This window comes from Dreissena polymorpha, chromosome 5, assembly GCF_020536995.1.
Source record: "Dreissena polymorpha isolate Duluth1 chromosome 5, UMN_Dpol_1.0, whole genome shotgun sequence".
Taxonomy (NCBI): Eukaryota; Metazoa; Mollusca; class Bivalvia; order Myida; family Dreissenidae; genus Dreissena; species Dreissena polymorpha.
Window position 1 is genome coordinate 96,372,156 of NC_068359.1, and position 23,210 is coordinate 96,395,365.

The 23,210-nt window shown below is 33.7% G+C and overlaps 1 protein-coding gene across 37 annotated transcripts in view; it reads left to right on the plus strand.

Moving 5' to 3' along the window:
* Nucleotides 1-23,210, plus strand: part of LOC127881542 (uncharacterized) — a 533,182-nt gene that overhangs the window by 163,936 nt on the left and 346,036 nt on the right. For 2 of the 37 annotated variants that reach the window (XM_052429478.1, XM_052429476.1), the window contains exon 2: nucleotides 23,013-23,159. The exons of 28 other annotated variants lie outside the window; for them this stretch is intronic. The gene's annotated coding sequence lies outside the window, so the exon portion shown is untranslated. Of the gene's footprint in view, nucleotides 1-3,994; nucleotides 4,175-6,418; nucleotides 6,440-6,699; nucleotides 6,813-17,474; nucleotides 17,588-17,682; nucleotides 17,899-23,012; nucleotides 23,160-23,210 lie in introns of those variants that run through there. 7 more of the 37 variants (XM_052429472.1, XM_052429474.1, XM_052429504.1 and 4 more) reach the window with 7 other exon arrangements.

Consider the following 23,210-nt stretch of genomic DNA (forward strand, 5'->3'; position numbering starts at 1 on the left):
ACGCTGACCGCTCGCCTGATTATCGGGCTGTATTTTTTAGCATCGTAGACGCATTGTAATTAAACAAAAATAATTGATAAACATACATTTAACATGCGACAACGATTTTCGCACATATTCAAAGTCGCAACCTCAACAGTTTTGAAATGAAATAAAACAGATAAATGATCGACGAAATGATAGTTATATTACTCCGGACCCCTTTTTGAAGATTTTAATATTTTATTTTCAAGCAACGATGTTTTTTCTGATGTGACGGTTGGAGAAGAGTTATTTAACGTATTAAACAGTGCCGCTGTTGCCTGTTGGAAAAGCGGTGGGTGACCAACTTATTCACCAGATTTGTATTGATTGTAAGGAGCTTATATCACTGGTACATGAAACGATATTCGTTTTTTATTAAACTTGTTCAACATATTCTGCATTTTCGTTCTGCTCTCTCTTTATTATAATAACGGCCTTGTTCAATTTCTAGACTATGCGATGATAGCCTAATTTTACTTTGTGTCATTCTATATTTATTTTGTTTGATTATGTGCAAAAAAGGTCCAAATTCAAATTTGGTTTTAAACGTACAATATGTGCTAAGTCTGTCAGATTGATTAATGCTACTTAACCAATTTAGTTTAAATTGATCGACTAATATTATAATTGGTATGCTTTCTATTGAAAAAATAATACGTTCATCATCAATCCATAAATTTGCGTAAATTTGTGACGCACAACTGTTTTCGGTATAATTGGATCCGCTGTCGGCGTCGTTTCTCAGTAGGAGATAAACTTGTTTTAGAATACTGTTTTACACAAATAAACGAACCCATTCTTAAAGATGCTTATGTACGCTTAAAACACACACAATTTTGGTTTGTGTGCATTTTAATAATCATCTGACCAGATTAGAATTAGAAGGATAGGCACAGTACCTTGGTTATTTATTCACCGATTATCTTTTGCTCATGTGACATATAGACTCATATGGCCGGGTGTTATTTTATTAGTCGCACAATTCAACCTTATATATCTTGTATATATACAAGTTAAAATAGTTAATAATTTACTAACATTTTTCTTAAATAAATCACGAATAGTGCTGAATCGTGGAAAAAACGTGGAAAAATCCAAACGAGAAAAAACATTTACATGTTCAAAGCTGGCTCATTAATTAAACAACGATCATTTTAAATGAAGCAGGTCTCTAATGCGATCCAACTATGATACGAAAGTACTTAAATACAACAACAACAACATATATTTCGGCAATTAAGCTTCACATAAGCTTCTAGCCTACAATTTGATAAAGCAAATGGTAAATTTTCAGGTAAAGATTGCTGTGATTGATAGTTGAATACGAAGGAAGAAAGATATTTGTATTACAGATCAACGATCGTGATGGTAATGTTAGTGTTTGATGGTCATTACATATTTATTTAAATACATGTAAATAGTATAATGAAGTCGCTTTTTGGCAATATGATAAAACTATTTAATATATATAGGTATTACACTATTACAATAGCGCATGCTTTTTGGCAAACGAGACAACTATTTTTACTATTAACATAGTAATACCAATATTTCACATGCACAACCAATAAATAAAATGGTGCATGTTATCGATAAAAAAAGTTTAACATAGTAAAACTAGTTTTTAACAAACACAACCAACAAATCAAATGCTGTATGTTATCGATGAGAAAAGTTGAATAATGTCATATATACAGACAATGAGTAAAGTCAATTTGTAATTAAATTCCCATCGACGTTTGAAGCAATAATAATTATTTTTGTGCAAAAGTTAAATGCTTATGAATTCTTCCCTTAGTCTATTTGCATCGTAAATATATTTTGCAATTTGAAGTAGTTCATATTTATTTGTAGTTGACATGATCGCTTTTAATTTGGTTAATGTTGGCAATATGCAGTTATATGATTTGAAGTATTTTCTTCTTCATTATTTGTTGTTATTTAATTATCTTTACAGTACAAGTTCATATCCATGATAATGATGATGATAATGATGATGAAGATGATGGCGATGATGATGATGATGATGATGATAATGATGATGATGATGATGATGATGATGATGATGATGATGATGATGATGATGATGATGATGATGATGATGATGATGATGATGATGATGATGATGATGATGATGATGATGATGATGATGATGATGATGATGATAAGAGAGGAATGATTAACATTGTCGTCAAAACGCAGAACGGATGTATCAATTCAGTCGCCGACCATGTACATGTAGATAGTTAGATCAAATCTGCGATGTATAAACTACATAAGGAAGTTTTAGTACGAAAGTAACACTTTGGTCCTTACATTGCGCTCACTACATAATTAAGTGATTGTGATAGTTTAGCATGGTAAGTTCGAAACATATACAAAAACAACAACTCTTAAAGTTGCACAATTCATATTGTTGCTTTAAATCAATATTTTTATTTCAGTTTTATTATATAGCACTACATTTGACAACTTTCATATCGAAGGTTGAGAACAAAACTGGTGTATCTACTGAATTGTTCTAAATTAGTTACCATAGTTTCATGCTAAAACTTTGACATATACTGCTCAATAAATAGGTGTTAACGCTTGATTCCAAGAAAAGAGCCTACTTGTATTTATTGTTGTGTGTGAAAGTCTTTTAAGGGTGTATTTACCTTCAGAAATGTCACCTGAGAATTGTCAAGCGGACCTGTTACCATCAAAGAAAAATGCTTAAACTGAACTGCACTTAATCCAAAAAGACACATGTTTAACGACATGTCTTCATACTGAATGAACACTCAAATCCGCCTTTAAAAAATACAGTGAAGATAATCTTAAATGCGAATTAACGTATGATTCCTTAATGCCCCATACGACAATTTTCACTAATGGAAATAATGAGATTGTTTGCAAAACACTTATTACTAAAAATGTGTGTATAACCATAATGAGAATGCCTGTATGAAATACTGCTGTGTTGCTGAAAGGTCATTAATGTAATAAAGTAACGTTTATAAAACACTTTGGTTTTTCAAGAATATCGAAATGAATGTTACGCAATATGTCTTACATGTACTTGCTTTTCTTCACAAGCTGAACATTGTTTCTAATTTAAGTTGTCAGTATTAAATACTTTTATCTTAAACATGTGTATTATAGCTTGTTGAGTATTTTACCGAGTTACTGTTTGTTTGACACACCAATCGCGTAGGTATTTTGCTGAAATAATGCAACGTAAAAGGACTGACATCACTGCATGCAAACATCTTTCCGGTGTTGATCATAACGTTTACGTAAATATTAATTGTCTGTGCAAATTTAAAAGATTGTGATACACAAAGTTATATGACAACGTTGTCATTCCATACCATTCATAATAAAGCTCGTCCAGGCAATGTATTGGTAAGCTTATTTACAAAATTCAAGAACTCGTTTAATAAAATATGGTATGAAATTCCAACTCGAGTTTACTCCTTTTTATTTACTTTTAAAGTTGTTCGTGTTTCACAGGTAATTTTACATGAATACTGTTTGATGCAAAATGCACTAAAATATGGCACGAATGAATTCAGTACAATCTATCGTATTTCTTGCTTTTAATCTAGAATGCACTCGGATAGTTGAGTAATTCATGTTGTAGGTTGAGAACTTACGACATAAATTTGGTTTAATGGTGAAGTTTTCGTTTAGGCGTTTGTTTGATGGTAGATAGAATCCATCGGGGCTAGAGCCAATGCAGATTTTAATTACAAGGCTCACCATTTAGAATAAGTGAATCTTGAGTTTGTATGTATTTGACCTTTTCATTCAAATGTTCATTGGTTTATTTTTCCAAAATTTTCTACAATATTGTGCGGTTAAAAATGCTTAGTGTCGTAGTCTCTTTAAGCAGACAAACCCTTGCGTATATGAAAAAGACATGAACCAATCTACAATCGCTCCAAACATCACGTGGTGTGTCAGACGCTGTGTGTCATAGCGGAAGTGTTAACGCCCTGTCTCAGTCTGCGCATCAACCAAATTTATTGAAAAATAACGCGAAATACTTTATAGAGAAGAATTATTAAATACAATATATAAAAAAACTTGTGACTTACGTATCGTTATCGTGATATTGGACACTGTGTTTTTCTACTGTCGTCGCCTACAGTTAAAACGCAAACAGGTAAAATAAAGATTGTAAATTATCTAGCTCAAAAGAAGTAGTAATAGTTATATAGTAGATGATGATGATGACGATGATGATGATGATGATGATGATGATGATGATGATGATGATGATGATGATGATGATGATGATGATGATGATGATGATGATGATGATAATGATGATAATGATGATGATGATGGTGATGATGATGATGATGATGATTATGATGATGATGATGATGATGATGATGATGATGATGATGATGATGAAGATGAAGATGATGATGATGATGATGATGATGATGGTGGTGGTGGTGGTGGTGATGATGATGATGATGATAATGATGATGATGATGATGATGATGATGATGATGATGATGATGATGATGATGATGATGATGATGATGATGATGATGATGATGATGATGATGATGATGATGATGATGATGATGATGATGATGAATATGCATATGAATATATATGTGAATATTAGTTAAAATGAATATGCATATATGATGATAATAATGATGATGATGATGATGATGATGATGATGATGATGATGATGATGATGATGATGATGATGATGATGATGATGATGATGATGATGATGATGATGATGTGAAGTTATTACGTCTCAATAGTTAATTACGCTTGATTGGTGATATTTGGCTCATTTATTATTTCAAAGGACCCGTGGTACTCTGAAGTATACAACAAAGTACCCGGGTTACATAAAATGTATAATACAGAGTATCCCGGGGTATAGTCGGTTGCCTCTTAGCGTATTTCCGTACCCAGGGCACATTGCAGTGTACCTAAGGGTAAACGCGGTAACTTTTATATCGTACATGAGCCACCATTTCAGCGTTAATTATGTGTGGCATCCCTCGTTCAAGCTTATGATTTCGCTTTTACTAAACAAGATCAGTAAAAGGGAAATATATGTTAATTTGTCAGCTGTCCGTGTTCATGTTTTATTATAATTATACACATGTCTTTGTTCTTTCTTGTTGTTTTGTTGTTGTTGTTGTTTTTCCATTTACTTAATAATTGCGTGTGCGTATGTAAGCACTATTTTCTATGTGAATATTAAAAGGACCTTTTCACGTTTTGATAAATTGATGAAATTGAAAATTATTGTTTCAGATTTACACATTTTCGTTGTTAATATTTTTTTTGCAAAAAATGGTAATGCTTATCATTTACCATCCTCTAAAATATTTATTACAAACATCTTTTGACGATTTAGAACCTGAAAATTATAAAGCGTTACAAACGCGAAACGATTGTATACTTTGGGAAGTTCTGTTGTTAACGTTTTAGTTTGTGACATTACGAGGATTGCCTATATACGGTTTTAAAATACATCGTGTACCTCGTGAGCACGGATCGTCGAGAGGTTGACTAGCGCTAGACTTTTATTCGAAGGTTCAGTATTCGAGCCTGGTTGTGGAATATTTTTTTGTTCCTGTCAGCAATTTCATTTTTGTTTTATTTTGTAAAACATTAGTTCCGATGTTTACATTTATCAATTCAAAGCATTTAATGATCAACTTAAAAATATGCCAAAATCTGTGAAAAGGTCTCTTTAAATAATCTAGCTTTATACCCTCGATTATATCAGGGACCAATACAAACAAATATAACCCTAACCCTATCCTCGAATATGCATATGGCATATGTTCAGTACATAGTTAAATTGATGAAGAACGTATGTTTTCTCAATTAACATAAAAACTAATTGATCAAACCATATCAACACTAAAACATATCTTTCATTTACAAAAATATTGAACGTTACATGAACCCCACGTTGTACATTTATTTAAATAATAACTTGTTTCAAATGCAAACTTAGCCCGATAGTATTCAACTTGATAATGGAACATGCAAATTATCCTGATGAAACGATAACGCAGTCCTAATAATGTGCCCTTATTTTAACAACTCTGTTATACACTATACAATTTCAATTGCTAGCATTAGTAGCACACCAGGAAGCTGAATATTCGAATGTGCCCCGGTAAAGAAATAGAAATTTTGGAAAAGGGTAGGTTTCAATGTCAAATTTGAGGGTCATAGGTACCCCCAAATTGCATTAAATCCTAAGCATATGACCATTTTCAAATGAGAAAATGTGGGGTCATGACCTCTTCCCATATCTTTTGTTCTTTGTTACCCAGAAAAGACAACTGCGGTAGTCATTTTTGATTTTGGGTTACTTTTAAGCTGGAATTGCTAGTAGTGTGAAGTATTGCGCGAAAACCACTAGGAAACATGGTATGCATTTATGGTTTAATGGGTTGTGCTATGTTTTTCGTGTACAAATATCATTCCAAAAGAAGGCTATCATTACGTTTCATTCGTTCCCCGCCATTTTCGTACATGGTAAAAAGTTGATTTTGAAGCCCCTGTTTGCGGCCTTGCCGTTCTTTCATTTTTGTTAATAGTATCACCTGAACAGGTTCCATATGCTTTTTTATCTTAAATGTAAGTTTCAGACTACTTGTGTGCAGTGAATATGTTTTTTATGATTACAGGTTCGTTGTTTTCTGAATTGAGCTTGGTGGAGATCAAGAAGGCGTCCGCGGCTCCGAGAGAGTGTGTTTCTTCTGTGGTCTGCTACCATAAGACCAGTTCGACAGTCACTAAGGTGAAAACAATTAGTGCATGTAACCCTTTCTCTCTCTTTACTCCAATCGTCATTACTCAACTTCTGGTCCGCCCAAATGGTGGTAAGTTTTTTTTTTGTTTTGAGCATTTCTCCACAAAATACATGCAATTCGATGTCGATGTTGACAGGTTTCATGTTTGTAACGATGTATTTGGTTGATTGAAATCGGGTGTATACACAAACGTGGGATATAATCGTTTAGACATGTTTTTTTCCTTAACCAGGAAGAACTTCGAGCTGTACGCATGTTCTCATAAAAGGTCAAATGACTAATCATTCAATCATTCAAGAAGAACTAGGTTTATATTAATTTAAGTATGTTACTTCCTATATATAAATTCCTTCCTAATTTTGTAACTATCTTAGGCCGAGATAAATATTTAACGTCAACAATCTTATCTTAGACATTCAAAGATAAATGTGGACGATAACCCAAAACTTCAAGTGGACGTCCTAATATTAAACCATTAGTTTATCATGTCAGGGGTTACCAGAGTAACCGAAAGTGTGCGCTTTCTGTTATAGTACTGAAAGCGCAACGGAACTACTGCAAAGGCATTGAACAAATGTGCCTTTTCTTTGAATTTCAGATTTTAATGTTGCAAAAATGGTCAGCTTTTACCTGAAACAACAATATAATTATTTAATTAGGGTATGCTTGTTATTGTTCGTCTTTTATTGAATAAGTTCTCAGTTGCTTCTTAGTTGAAAAAAAATTCCAGAGCCACTCGCCCTATAGGGCGAGTAGGCCTAACAATCCACTCGCGCTTCACTTGAATCTTCTCGCCCTGCATTAAAAACAAATATCTATGTTTATAGTAATGATAAACCAGAACCCTTTTCTAACTTAAACTATCATCTGACTTTGTATTATTGTAATAAACAAATATCTATAAGTCAATACTATACCGTAAAAATACAGTCATAAGTCGAGATGTGTATGCCCCCAAATCGAATGATCGGGGTATATTGTTTTTTGTCTGACTGTCTGTCATTGTATATGTGTGTCTGTCCCAAAACTTTAACCTTGCTCATAAAATGAAAACTCTTGTGCCTATGTTCTTTAAACTACACATGTACATGCTTCTCATTGAGATCTAATATCAAACATGGTTTGAAGTCACTAAGTCAAAGGTCAAGGAATATGTGACCTTTACATTCAAAATATAACATTGTTTCTAAAATAGCTGCCGTGCGGCTTCAAAGCGCAGTAGAGTGCATTGTGTTTCACGAACACGGCTCTTGTTTTACCCAAAAATTGATTAAAAACTATAGTCTCGACTTATGAGATCATTTATGTTTTTTTTAAAATAAAAATCAAGGTTGATCGATTCCGCGTCGTGGCAGTAATGGTTGTAAAAGATTTTGTTGTCATGAAAACTTCTGGTTTACGACGCATACCGTCGTATTCTAAATGACGCAAATTAGTATATTCACATTTTTACTTCAGTTTTGCTTTATTTCGATAATTAAATCCAAAGTTTAATGTAAGATTATTAATTTTTTGAAATTGCAAACAAAGAGTCAATGGCATCAGTACAAGTCATGTGAAAATTTGCACTCTGCATGCATTGACAGTTTGACGTTATCACAGGAAAGCCGGCTACTGTCTGAAGCCATAAAGAAACACATTTATCGCCGACAAAATTAGCTTTCTTTGTCTAGCAATCAATATACCGAACCAAACGTTTGTTTGTTACTCAATTACAATCGTCCAATTACGTAAACGCACGTGCATAGCACCGCCTTTCGAATCTTTTGCAGAGAACGGAGGTGGAGTTAAACGGTTAATTGAGCAAGTGTTTTACGCAAGTTGAGTCCCGATATGCCGTAATAACTCGGTCTAAGCATTCAAATGAATAATACATTTATCTAGGATTTTCCTAGAAATACCGATTAGTTTTACTAACTTCCTGACATCTACGAAACGAAAGCAGCCGATTTCAATAATATTTTTTACAGTGCCCGTTGCGTCATATACATCAACATAACGAAAGTGCAGTTTCTTTGTGTACTTAACCTATTTTAGTTCGTTCGAAAAATAGTTCGCAATTTGTATCGATGTGGCAGGAGTTCTGGAACTGAATTTATATTTTTAAACCAGAACAACAGCACTTGCCTGGTCGGTCAAGTATCTAACAAACTTTACTCGCCCGACCGTCAACTTCACTCGCATATTCGAGCGGTCAAGTGGATTTTTCAAGGCCTGCACATTGACTGACTTTACATCGAACAGCATCGCATCTGACCAGACTGCGCAAATGCACATTCTAGGCTTAAGATAAGCTAGCCAAAACGCGTAAGACCCATTTTCGCATGACGCGGCTATGAACGTGTGATTTAAATGTATCGAAAGAAAACTGCGTGTCAATCAAATATCAAATAACGATATATTTTGATGGTGAAGGAATATACTCAAAATAAGGCATTCTATAACACAAAGATTGTGCACTCCCGTAGTATATTTTTTTATCAATTAATGTACGGTTTGACAATGATAACACATATTTCATTCGGTGAATATGCGACTTACAAGTGAAAAAAACACACAATAGTTAAACTTTTGTTTTCAATTTAACTATTTAGAAACGTACGTAAATTGCAAACTTTATTTCAAAGTCATCATTTACGCCGACTTCCTTTTTAAAAGATATGTCTTATTATATTTAGTTGTTTTTAAATTCGATTTTAGCGATTATAAAGCATTTATGTGGTGTTCTATAGTAGAAATGTAGTAATTGGTGAACTCATGTTCACCGTATAAATTATAAATTGAGAACTGTGAATATAAACAAGCTTAACCTTCTACTATTGCGTTGTAAGCACCCGTAAATACCAAAGATCGCCGGTTTATGTTGAGATCAAAATAACGTTTCCCAGAAATATTAAATTTAACCCCGCTGTAGAAGAATGCAACATGAACGAGGTTACGAAACAACCCACTATACGTGTTCATCAGCAAAAGTGTTATTTTCCCGCATCTATTAATAGCCTAGTATTTTGCAGATGCGGCGGTTATCGCTCGCACGCGAACAACTAAAATGAACCGCAGAAGGGCATTATCCTTTCAAGCATAACTATTTGCAATCAAATTTAATAAACAATCTACGCACGTAAATAGTAAAAACCCGGTCTGTATTTGAGGGGTTTTCGATTAATGGATCCGCACACAGTAAAAACACATAACTCATGAACGTTTATTTACAATTTATATGAATTGCTATTATTGTCGAAAGGTCATTAAGGTATACTTTTTGTTAAACATACATTTAATTAATGATTCGGATTTCACGAGTTATGCGAGATAATAAGGTTCGTTCTAAATACTAATACAGTTAGTGATTCAGTGATGCAAACATATATGGAAGTCAAGATAGCGTAAACAATATTAAAACTGTTATGTAACAAATACTAAAACATATGGCAAGTCAAGTTTTGCATACAATGTTTATACAATTGTGATTATAATCATGCAATTTAATATTTAGGTAGTATGCTATGACACATATCATGCAATAACAAATGGAAAGTCAAGGCTCTATATACAATACTAATATAGTTGTCCTATAAATCATACAATAGCATATAGGAAGTCAAGTTAGTACATACACTTCTTATTCATTTGAGACACCAATATTATAGTGAAATATTGAATATAAAGAAGTGAAACTCCAGCTGCTGGAGCAGTATTGAATTCTCGTTAAATACAATTAGTTTGTCCTTTATTTGAGGCAAGTGTCACGTATGTAGGTGGGGGGAGGCCTGGGGGCTAAAGTCCCCCCCCCCCAGCTGGTTGGCTAGACATGATTTTAAATAAAATTGAGCCCCTTACAGTTTCAATCCACTTGTGTATTTCCTGTCATATGTCCCTAATTAAGCCATAAACAGCTGTCGATTTGTGTGATTAGCCCCCAGACATGTGTACAGACGATCTAACCTTCGTCAGCTAAAGTGCACGCTTCATTGACTGCATTTGATAAACTGCGTTATTTGATTGGCTGAAGGAGATACATTCAACTAATGAAATTCATCCATACATTTAGATATAGGTAAATGTTTACAAATGGCTGCCGCATGAGACTTGTGAAAAACAATATTTCAATTTGTAGCAATTAAAGAGTTAAGACGAACGCAATGGGCAATCATAATTATTTTTTCGGTAATTTCTTTGATGAATTTAATTGGAATTAGCTCTTTAGAGTGATAATCCTTTTGAGTAACAAGTTATTGCCAGTGAAATTCAACTGCACACTGAATGGCAATTTTTTTTTTTATTTTATTTTTTATTTTTACAAATCGGGCTAACTTCTTTGATGTTCATCCATAGTTTTTGAAATTAAAAAGAACTCAAAAATGAAGAATTACTTTGCTATATGATACTAAATCATTTTCTAAAAGCAAGACAACATCGAGGCAGCCACACCCGAATTAAACTACACAAGAAACCTAACGACTCCCTTTGTTGACACTTTTGTGAACGAAATGGACACCCAATTCAGTGATTTGCAGCCAAAGGCAGTCATGGGATTGAAGTTTATACCTGAACAAATGTGCTCCTCTCCTGTCAGTGCTAGTGACTGTGAATGGTTCAATGATGATCTCCCTTCCCATCAGTCCCTGCCTGCCAAATTGCACTTTATATGGCAGGCTAGGTTGAAAGGTGTACCCAACCCACCTACTACCCTTCAGGGCTCTGTTGCACATTGTGATTCCCAGCTTTACCCCATCATTTACAATGTTTTGTCCATATCATGCGTGTTCCCTGTCACATCATGCGAGTGTGAAAGGAGTATCAGTGCCCAAGGACTTGTTAAGACAAAACTAAGATCATCAATGGGTCAGGACAGGTTGTCCGCTGTGTGCCTGCTTTCCATTCATAGGGACATGGACATAAACATTTTTTAATGTTGTACCTAAGTTGACCTAGTAGGATATCCAACAAGGTTAAATAGGAGGTCCGCCCATCTAACTCTGTTAAAAAAGTTATGGATAAAGATAATGTCTCCCACAACTTTAGTGGTTTGAGAGGCATTTGATTTACCTCTGTGTGTCTGTCTGTCCGTGTGTCTGTCACACTTGATGTGTAAACTCAAGTTCTTATTTGTTTTGCATGCACTTTTATCATGCAAAATGCAGATTAGATAGCAGGAAATCGCATCATTTCAAGGTGCCATTTAAAAAAAAATTCGACGACGGAAGGGGACACCCGCACCCTCCCCTGTTGAGCCCCCCCTCTGAAAATTTTCTGGATACGCCTCTGAGTGACCAATTGCCAAAAGAGAACAAAACAGCACAAAAAAGCACAATACAAAACAACCAAAACACATATAAGAATAAAGCTTTGGTCTCCGCCTTGGAGCGGTCAATGCAAAGCATTGGGGGTTTAAACCTGTTTTAGAGCGCTCAACCTCACACTTGACCCAGCAATATTTATTATACATTTAAGTGAAAATAAAATTTAACCTCGTAGCATTGCAACTCAAATTAAACAATAAAAAAAGGAAATTAAAACGCATTCAATTTAATTACATTTTAATTATACAATGGTAGGAAAGAGACCAGCGCCACTGAGTTACAACTTTTTGAGGAACGATGGAATGAAACTACGAACGAGTGTCAACTGCATTCCTTCTTTTTAGAAAAAGATTTAAGAATATAGCATCATAAAGTTAATAACTCAGATCATCATCGCGCAAATACAGGAAGATTTGTGAAGTATTTGTTCATGTATTTGAACATGATTGTATACTTTTCTTTAATTAGTGGATTTGTTTGTGTCCTAAAAATTGATCGGGGATCAGTGTTTGACAAATCTAGTTTTGTATGATATGGACTGACAGTAACATAATAAAGAGCATTGTTGAATCACTGAAATTTATTCTTTTTCTTGATTACATGTAATTGATTGTTTTCTGGAATTAATTTTCCCAATTTGTTTTCATTTTTTTCCGTAGGAATTTATAAATTTAATATCGCAGACTTCAGTCTGATAAACAACATATCTTTTACATGGAATATTAAATATAGAACTTTGTAATGTAAAACAACGTTCAGATGGACATTTTGTTATGATCTCCTTGTGAAACCCTTTAAATAATTAAACATTCAGACTAGAGGAGGAAGTTTTGTAGATATAGTTCAAGTGGTTCAATAAAGATGAATGTCTGCGCACTTCATCACTAGTTAATAGTTAAGAGCTTTCTCCTTAACAAGGAAGATTTTAGGCTGGCTAGTCTATTCATAATAAAGAATGTTCATCTGACTCTGATTGATTTCTGAAGGATACACTCAAATGAACAATACCATTTAAGTGACTGTGTACGTAGAGATGTAGTGTTTGTAGCTTTTGTAATTTACTGACATGTATATTTCAGTCATAAACTACAGTTTACAAGAATACAACAATTCGCTTTGTTATCGCCAACCTCATATATGACAGTTGAGTACTTGTACATAACTGAGTACACGATTGTTATCGCCAACCTCATATATGACAGTAGAGTACTTGTACATAACTGAGTACACGATTGTTATCGCCAACCTCATATATGACAGTAGAGTACTTGTACATAACTGAATACACGATTGTTATCGCCAACATCATATATGACAGTTGAGTACTTGTACATAACTGAATACACGATTGTTATCGCCAACATCATATATGACAGTTGAGTACTTGTACATAACTGAATACACGATTGTTATCGCCAACATCATATATGACAGTTGAGTACTTGTACATAACTGAATACACGATTGTTATCGCCAACATCATATATGACAGTTGAGTACTTGTACATAACTGAATACACGATTGTTATCGCCAACCTCATATATGACAGTTGAGTACTTGTACATAACTGAGTACACGATTGTTATCGCCAACCTCATATATGACAGTTGAGTACTTGTACATAACTGAATACACGATTGTTATCGCCAACATCATATATGACAGTTGAGTACTTGTACATAACTGAATACACGATTGTTATCGCCAACATCATATATGACAGTTGAGTACTTGTACATAACTGAATACACGATTGTTATCGCCAACCTCATATATGACAGTTGAGTACTTGTACATAACTGAATACACGATTGTTATCGCCAACATCATATATGACAGTTGAGTACTTGTACATAACTGAATACACGATTGTTATCGCCAACCTCATATATGACAGTAGAGTACTTGTACATAACTGAGTACACGATTGTTATCGCCAACCTCATATATGACAGTAGAGTACTTGTACATAACTGAATACACGATTGTTATCGCCAACCTCATATATGACAGTAGAGTACTTGTACATAACTGAATACACGATTGTTATCGCCAACCTCATATATGACAGTAGAGTACTTGTACATAACTGAATACACGATTGTTATCGTTATTTGTCAATTCTTGCAATACATCAATATGAGCAATACTCTCAACTTTTCCTCATTATTTCACCGTTTCTTAAAGATTCATGTTTGTCCAAATAAAATTGCTTCTATGGATTGTAATAACAATGCATGGATTTAGTCTACATAAAGAACATAGGTTATTCTGCTTTAAATCGTGGTGTATTCTGTAATAAATCATGTGGTTAAACCGCAATTAAAGCCTTCACATGTTTCAGTTTTGTTCTTTCGTAAATGGTGGCATATTTGATCGTCAATTTACAAGTTTGACACAATTTCACAAAGGCTATTTTATTAAAACAGCAGTTGTTAACTGTTAAAAACTGATTTTTTGATGAACAAATGTCAAAACGGCATTTTTTCGTATTTTAACTAGTAAAAATAGTTTGTACTGAAATTACAATAGTAATACATCTAATTATAAAAATATAATTATGAATGGCATGAGTACGTTAGTGTGATAAACACGTGAGTTATAGAAAGTATAAGGGGTGCATTGAAAATAAACGTACTACAAAGCCCTATTAAAAGCGAAGTGCATGACAGTATTAACATGTAATTTTAATTTGATGGGTTTTGTACAGAGAATGACGCTATTGAGGAATATAAACATACAACTGAAAAACACAACTTTACATGATGCAATTTGAACTGTGTATTCATGTATATTGAAAACTCGTTACTAGTGAGTATGAGTGGCAAATATCTAACATTTTAACACACATATATCTATATTAATATTTTTTTAAACAATATTTACCCCCGTTCGTGTCAAATGTAATTTCTTGTTTTATGATGTCGTTCGTGCATTGCCGTAACATTAAATCTTCATACGACATGACGTAGTTTTAATTAACCGATACCCGCTAAATACGTTAAATGTTATGTTTTTAGGTAAATTTTATAATTATCAAATACTTTTTTTCATAAATTAAACCAGGGATTAAACGGGCTAGTATCTTTACGGTGTACAATTTCTGATATTCTATATTGGACATAACTTTTAATTTGTACAATATGTAACATATCTACTGAACGCAACTGTTAAGTATGTCGGAGGTAAAATATTAAACCAAATGACTGCTTAATACTACCAGAAAGAGAAGACATTTTGGCATCATCAATTGTGTTTAATGACCAGACTGTCATCTGCCACCCAGTGTGGTTTATGACACCCCGGGATGACGCCATGTTGTTAGTTAAGTCTGGATAATATCTGATCAAAACGAAATAATCGGATTATGCAGAACAAACGGGCAATTCAACACTGGAATGCAAAGGATTACGCGATTTTAAGATTGATGCATATAATCAAATGATAAATATTGCATTAAGTTTAATTAAATGGTTTTTTTTTAATGTGTTAACGTGTTTATTTTCCTAGACAAATACCTAAAAAATGCACGTTTTTCAAACATTTTTCTGTTATAACACTAACTTAACATCTCATCTAGCAGAAAAACTTTATTTCATACAATTTGCATGACAAACAAACAAGTTTTACAAAAAGAAAGAAATTCACCCGTTGAATAATCGGTGCTCTCTTATATATTTTGCCGGTTGTTTGGCAGTAGTGTAATGGCGGACGCGGAGAGTATTCAGGGGAGATATTTGGGTAATTACTAAATTATGGAACGGTCTATATATAAGATAAATAATTTGTCTTGCTCTTCAATCTTTTCACGGGCATTTAGTATCCGCTGGTCATGCAACATATAAAACACAGTAACCATACACACTTTTATTTCAGACGAATACTTGGTCTCGCACTGTTCATGGGCAAATAGGATCAGCTGGTCATTCAAAGTATTAGAAAATACACCCTTCTCGTGGGAAATAATTATCAGCTTGTCATGCCAAATATAAGAAACAACCACCACCACCAAAATCATTAGTTAAGTCAATCAGTAGGTCTTGCAGTTGCACTGGCAATTAGTATCAGCTAGCCATGATAAATTTCAGACACAACAGCCACATAACATCATTATTTTAGGTGTTCTCGGGGAATCTCACAAGTCATGAGGATTATAAGACATCTCCACCACCAATATCATTTTTTCAGATGATAAGTGGGTCTTTCACTGTTTAAATGTTATTATTCTTACATAGTCATAAACACTACATGACATCACCATGATAATTAGTTGAACCAATAAGTTGGCAAAGTAAATAATGGGCAAATGGTATCAATAGGCATTTAAGCGCATGAATTTTAAACAGCGAGTTAATATTTGAGACATATTTTACTTCGGACCGTTTTCATTGTTTGATATGATAACTTGCACCCTTAATGTCCAGAATACAATATTGTACAAACAATAGTTTTTGCACTCGTTATGAATACCTTCATTCTGTACTTTTAAAGTTAACACAAAAAAACGAAAACAATGAATACATTAAGTGTATATTGTATTCACAAGCTTGCAACGGTCTAACAAATCTTACTCTACAATCTTATGTTACTATCAAATAACAATACATGTGTTCACATATGTTAATTGTGATTTATTGCGAAGTAGTGTTCTAATGGTCAATATTATTGAAATATCGAAAAGTATTAGGACGACGAGATAACAACCACAATATCTGCGGACATATAGCCACATTGCAGGACTTGGACCAGAATACGCACGACCCTATCCTCGATGACGACCATGAAGTCTTCTGACAAATCCTAAATAAAATAACAATTATGTAATAGATATATGTGTGAATAGTATGCTGTTTTAAACCGTTATCTTTGTGCGTTGAATTTTAATATTGTGCACTTTTGCATGTATTTTAAGTGATTTGTTTGCATAGATTACAATTTTACGTCCGTGGGTCAGTTTTTTATCAATATTGTTAATGTATTATATATAAAATGTAAGATAAATCGCACTATAAATCGCTACAAATGCATAAAAAACACATGGATCATGAATAAGTAAACATAAAATGTACAAAAAAAACAATACAACATCGCTTGAAATGCATTAAAATACGCATGTACTGTATACTTATTATGAAAAAAATAATCTTCAAATACATACATTGTGTGTTTAGCTTTTACACTTACAGATGCTGAAGTTGCTATATAGTTTTCACCTATCATTCACACCTCTACGACACATTCTATGTATTATTACTGAGACGAAATCGCTAAGTACGCCCTTTGAACACAAATATCAGTGCACAAAACTGTAGTAGGATGAAACCTTCATACTCTAACGAAATTGTGGAATGTAACCTATCATCTTCAATTTCCAACTTTCGCTTTCAAGGGTTTGTTATCAAGTGTTTTATTTAGCATTTTTACACAAAACACACGCACTTTGGCATGTTTGTTTACGGTAGAAATCTTTCTTAATACATCATTTGTTTATTAAGATGTTTTTGTTTGATCTTAGTCGAGTTTATAGTCGATCACATTTTACTTTCTGAAATGAAAAGTAGTGGGTGGGGTAATGTAAAATAATAATTCGTTAAATTAGCTTTATATATTAACTTTGAAAAATTAGCACAACACAAATAGTTTATACTTCAGTGATACATAAAATTGAATCACTTCAAATGAAATCTTTCTAAAGGAGTAAACAATCTCATTGTTTCACCTTATAAACAACTTTCTTCTTGGGGACTGTGGAAGATAATTTTAGATATGGTAGGTTCTTGTTGAGTCGTTGGTTCTTTTTGAGCCGTGGTTTTAGAGATTGTATGAAATAACGTAATAAATATCTCACTTGATGCAGTCATTATGGGAAATAAAAATTTAAAGTAGGACACAGTCACCATCGTTTTGCTGATCAAAAATGGGACAAAAAAAGTTCACAGTTCAGTATTGTAATTCATCAAATACTTCCTCTCTTTATGAATGGTTCATATAGTGTTCCTAAGTAACACATACTGGTTTATTTATAAGTTTTGTTTCATACTCAGGGGTGGCGAAATCTCAAAAAAACTATACTTGTCCACGGACAACCATTTAGGAAATTTAACTTGTCCGTTGCTGAACTACACTTGTCCGTTATTGTTTATATAAATTATAAACGCATTTATTGATTAATGTAAAACAATGTGGAATATACCAAAATTTGTATGATTTGCTAGTTTTGTTTATAGTTGTATTTCAATAGTACATTCATTATTTATAGCAGTAATATTATAAACAATATAAAGACTTTCTAAAACTTTTAATCTTGCAAAGCTAGTGTTATTAAAACATGTGTTGAACATAAGTACATCATAATCTTAACAAATTAAACTAGTTCAATATGTCGACCTCATCAGACTGAGGCTCTGCGCGGCTAATGGTAGCAATTTGATTATCATCAACTGGTAACCATTGAAAATCTGTGAGCCAAGTTTCTTGAAAAGTTCTGGTGCGTTTAATAGATCATATTTTATGTCATAATCTTTCTTAGTTTTTTTGGGAGGTGGACTGCTCAAAGCTTCGGGTTTCTGCTCCATTGTTGAAGATTTAAAAAACTAAATGTTCCATTTTTACCGTTAAAGTCGTCTTAAATAACAAGGTAGACCGTATTTTGATTATCTTACTTTGATACTTTTTATTTCCGTCTGATTGTAAAAATAAAGAAACCAGTCTGTACACTGTCTAACAGTCGGGCTGAATGTTTAAAATGCTGCATGCTCCTGGTCTCTTATAGAATAAGGGAGATCACTGCGCATGAGAGTGCCTGTATTTTAGCTTGATTGCTCCGCAAATAGCACTGACAATGTAATCGCATGTCAACATCCGGTTTTGTAAAACATAATTACGGCTTTAATACAATGTATTTTTTTGTATACCGGTACCTGGACCTGACTATTAAAAAACTTGTTGTCGACGGACAACTTAATTGAAAAAAATCAGTTGCCCAGACAAGCAAATGTACGACTCGGGCAACTCGGACATTTGATTTCGCCACCCCTGATACTACATACATGGTCTGTTGACATTGTTTCACAAGAAATTAATTTCCCCTGCAATGTGCTCAAGAAACTTTAGCGAACAGTTTATATAGTATTGAAAGATAATGTTACGACTCACCCCCTTAATGACTCACCCCATAACGACTCGCCTCATGTTTTATAACGATTCGCCCCACCTATATAACGACTCGCCCCATATATATAACAACTTGCCCTATCAAAATTAAATGTTATATTATATATGGTAACATAAATGCAATCAATTCAGAATATGAATTCGTAACATATTTATGTCACGCTATAAATCAAAGACAGTTCATTTTCTTACATACATTTCTACATATATTGGTGAATGAATATAAATTACTACATGGAGGCATATTTTAAGGTTCAAATGTTTCAATGCATCTTAAAATAGATGAAAATAACTCTCATCAGCCTGAAATATACAATGTTGACGCCATTGTTGCTTTGTCACGTGACGAGTTTTCATTTGGATATTTACAAATTGACCTTGACATTTATTGCTGAAATTGTAAACATTACTTTTGTTTCCTGAAATCTATTATTATTTTTTATTAACAACAAACGTCTGGTTTATTAAAAGACTGATTTCAAAGTGATTCAGGTAATTTGAAATCATTTTTACTTTGAGTTTTTATTTACACTACAATTTGTTTACAAAACAAGCAATAATAATTTAAAATACCGGGAAATGTCATCCTGAATTTGAAAACACTTGAGCACATGGTATGTTTCTAAAAATATAAATAATGTCATATGACCGTGAAATCACGGGAGATTCTCATTTAAAAAATATCCGTCGCATCGCTGTTTTTCTTGATGTGTTAGACTAGAACAGATAAATGTCAATGGTTAAGAAAGTATTTTGTGAAAGAATATATCAGTTAAATGTGAAAAGTATCAATATTTCCATTCAAGTGGTTGATTTGGGCCAATAACTGCATTTAAAAGCTGTTTTCTACCGGTCTTTGTTAACTGTCAACTTTTTGGGAATTTCTGATTGACTTACCTAATGGGGTTGGTCCATACTTTATAGTCGGGCCAGTCAAAAATCATTATAAGCGACATTTAAAGTTATGGTAGCCAGAACTACCCTGCAATGACTGTTATAAGGCTATTTATAGTATGCAAATCTTGAATTTGGAATTTCCAATCAGAAATCTCGGCTTAACAAAAACCTTTTTTCAAGGTGGTGATCTTTTCACCAACCATTCAACACTTAAACTTGCTATGTTTCAATGTAATTTACATTTAACCAAAGGTTAATAGCACGAAACCAGCTGGCGACATAGGGATAAAAGTAAACAAAAATAAAACAAATTTTGGATGGGGGGAATTTTTTAGCTGAAATAGGGGGAAAAGTATACTATTTTTAGGGGGAATGAGGCCGAATTTAGGCCCCCAAAAACGGCCAAACTAGGGCCCTGGATTTATTTATTGAAATGTACATTTCAGACTTTGCATAAAACTTTATTGCTTGTTTATAAATACTTCTGATGTATGTATCAGCTTAAAGGTAATATACAATACAAATTTACAAGGCAAAGACAACATAATGATTTTAACGTGCATAGTCTGAGAGATATTCATAAGCGATTCTATGTAACATGTCAGAACAATGCAGATTTTCTTATTGAAAAGGACATATCTGCCTTTGGCTTAAACATTATTGTTTGGTTTTGATAATTCTCATTTATTTTACATATCATTTTAAAGGTTAGATACAAATGTACAACTTCTTTATTTTCAGGTGAATAGTCTCGGAGATATTTACTATTGAATCTTTGTAACATTTCAGGCCGATGCAGATTTTCTTATTGAAAAGTACTTATCTGCCATTGTCCGTAACTTCACATTTTCTAAATAAACATTTCATGTTTGAATATCAAGTGGGGAGTGATGTAATAAGCTAATAGAGAAAATATATAAGTCGATTTCAACTGCTACCATTCAGATGAAATTCAGTATATAAATGTGACAGATTTCAGGCCCTTATATAGACACTTTTTATGCCTCTGGTAGGGTGGAATATAGCATTTGAAATGTCCCTCGGTCAGTACGTCAGTCGGTTCGTCGGTCCGTCCGAATCCTTTAATATTGCCCAGAACTTTTGCAGTATTGAAGATAGCAACTTGATATTTGGCATACATTTGTATCTCATGGAGCTGCACATTTTGAGTTGTGAAAGGTCAAGGTCATCCTTCAAGGTCAAAGGTCCAATATATGGCTTCAAAGCGGCGCAAAAGGGGGCATGGTGTTTCTGACAAACAAATCTCTTGTTTATTTACAAGTTCATATCTGCCCTTTGCCTTAAACTGTTATTTTATTTTTGCTCCTAAATCAAGGATTATTTTAAGGTTAACGGTAATATGAAAAAACTTAAGGCTGGAATATAATTTATGAATTTATTTTATATTAAAGTTAAACTGTTGTCCTTTTGTTCTCTTTGTTTCCTAAACTGATCTTTTTCTTTATTAAATTGTCCAAATGAAGTTGATTATACTTTAAATATGAGTCTTGTTGCTTGCTTGTCTCTTTCCCGGATTGTTTAATGCAGCTTGGATGTAGGCTGGTGGGAGTAGTGGGGACGCAAAAGTTTTACACAGCAGCTTGTTCACCCCGCCCTTACTCTCATACGCTGTCCTAAGACCCAGATGCTTGACACTTCCTATACACGTACAATGCTTAGCCCATGCTTCTGCAAAATCAGAAATCATAACAAAAACAACGATAATAATTATTTAACAAAACATAATTATAAAAGCATTACTGTCACAATATAAACAAAACATGATAAGATGACCATTTGTCTGTTGTCACTGTGCATCGTCAAAATGTATTGGATGAGTACCAAAATAGTTCTGGGTGGGTGAAAAACATGTCCGCAAATGGGCGGGGCGTTTTATTATTAGCTCAACTGAGCTTTTGTGATCGCCTTTTGTCTCTTTTGCGTCATAAACACAACTTCTTTAACACTCTAGAGGCCACATTTATTGTGTAATCTTTATGAAACATGCTCAGAACATGTGTCCCAATGATATCTTGGACAAGTTCGATAATGGTTCCAGGTGGTTGAAACACATGACTGTCAGGAGGTGTGACAGATTTCCTAATATTGCTATAGTAAAACCTTATTAATACTCTCGACATTTTGTGGCCAATCTTCATGAAACGGTAGCTCTAATGATGGGTCACTATCATTGGGGTCACTAGGTCAAAGATCAAGATCACTGTCACAATTAGTGTGACAATCTTTTCCGATCAATAACTTGTCAACACATTGACTGATTAGCTTGATACTATGCATGTGCATTTGCCTTGGACAGTAAATGACCCGTATCAAAATTTGGGTCACAAGTTACAAGCCCTGTTTATGGGGCAAGTGTCTCCGTCTCCAGAACTCTAGATAGTCCAATCTTTATGAAACTTGGCCAGACCATGTGTCCCTACAATATCTTGGATGAGTTTGCAAATTGTTTCGGTTTTTGTAAAACATAGATCCATTCCGTTGGAAAACATGACTGCCTTGGGGCAGGGCATTTTTCATATGGCTTTAGTAAAAACTTTTTGACACTCTAGAAATCACATTTAATTTCCTATCGTTATGAAACTTGGTAAGAACATGTGTTCTAATGATAGCTCAGCTGAGTTTGAAAATGGTTATGGTTCATTAAAAAACATGGAAGCCATAGGGCGGGGAATTTTTCCTTACATGGCTATTATAATCATAGTGAAACACTGTTAACACATTCAAGTCACATTTTTAGTGCAATACAAATGAAACTTGAAATTGAAATGAAACAGTGTTTGGTTTGTTTTTAGGTGTTAACACTATTGGTGTACACAAGCCATCTCAAACCGAGAACCCATGAGCCTGAGACGGGGGCCTGAGAAACTGTTAAGTGCCCCCGCATGCGCTAAAACAACAAATAATAACCTGCCGGCAAGAAGATAATTGTTATTTCCAAGGTGAATATTTTGAGTTTTTACGTACATGTATATAATTCATTTAAATGATAT